Below are 988 nucleotides of genomic sequence, written 5' to 3'. Positions count from 1 at the left end.
AATCAGTGAGAGTCTATTTCTTCCTCTTTTAAAAAAATACAGAGGGGTGCCTGGGTGGCTCAGTTGGTTGAGCGTCCGACTTCGGCTCAGGTCATGATCTCGCACTCTATGAGTTCAAGCCCCGCATCGGGCTCTGTGCTGACAGCTCAGAGCCTGGAGCCTACTTCAGATTCTGTGTCCCTCTCTCGCTCTGTGCTCACCTGCTCCTGCTCTGTCTCTCTCTCTCTTAAGAATAAGTAAGACATTAAAAAAATTAAGATAAAAAATACAGAATACTTTACGAATTTACATTTCATCCATGCACAGGAGTCATGCTAATCTTCTTTGTATTGTTCTAATTTTAGTATATGTGTTGCCAAAGCAGACACAGTAGGACCATTATTTAAACTCAGTGCCTGGCATAGAATGAGCCATCAGTGGGGGTGCCTGGGTGGCTCAGTCGGTTGAGCATCCAACTTCGGCTCAGGTCATGATCTTGCTGTCCATGAGTTCAAGCCCCGCGTCAGGCTCTGTGCTGACAGCTTAGAGCCTGGAGCCTGTTTCAGAGTCTGTGTCTCCTTCTCTCTCTGCCCCTCCCCTACTCATGCGCGCGCTCTCTCTCTCTCTCTGCAAAAATAAATTAACTTCAAAAAATTTTGAAGAATGAGCCATCAGTAAATGCATTTTTAATGAATAAAAATGGTTGATATATTTACTTTTCTTAAGCATATTCTCATCAACCTTATAATATGTGAATTAGCAAATTTTCCTTCTCTTGATTTTATTTTTAATTTTGGTTACAAGATGTTATAGGTAAGCTGATCCTTAAAAAAAAAACTGTCACAAGAAAAATAATGGAAAGAGAAGATTGAAGTCCATTTCCAAGCCCCGAGTGAAGGAACTATTAGGTTATAGGAGGATGATGGGTTCAAAGACAGACATCCTCCTTATTTTTCCCTTTCTTTCTTCTCTCCTGTGTGACTAGCGCCCAAATTGAGGAAATTTCTAT

The 988-nt window shown here is 41.4% G+C and overlaps 1 non-coding gene across 1 annotated transcript; it reads right to left on the bottom strand.

The window, feature by feature from the left end:
• Positions 1-261: 261 nt before the first annotated feature.
• Positions 262-368, bottom strand: LOC113594976 (U6 spliceosomal RNA). The gene has a single exon (XR_003415456.2). It is a non-coding gene; the product is annotated as a U6 spliceosomal RNA (small nuclear RNA).
• Between the last annotated feature and the right edge of the window lie 620 nt (positions 369-988).

Source organism: Acinonyx jubatus, chromosome A1, assembly GCF_027475565.1.
Source record: "Acinonyx jubatus isolate Ajub_Pintada_27869175 chromosome A1, VMU_Ajub_asm_v1.0, whole genome shotgun sequence".
In the NCBI taxonomy this organism is placed as follows: Eukaryota; Metazoa; Chordata; class Mammalia; order Carnivora; family Felidae; genus Acinonyx; species Acinonyx jubatus.
The sequence above is the reverse complement of the archived record's forward strand: the minus strand, read 5'-3'. Positions and strand labels throughout refer to the sequence as shown.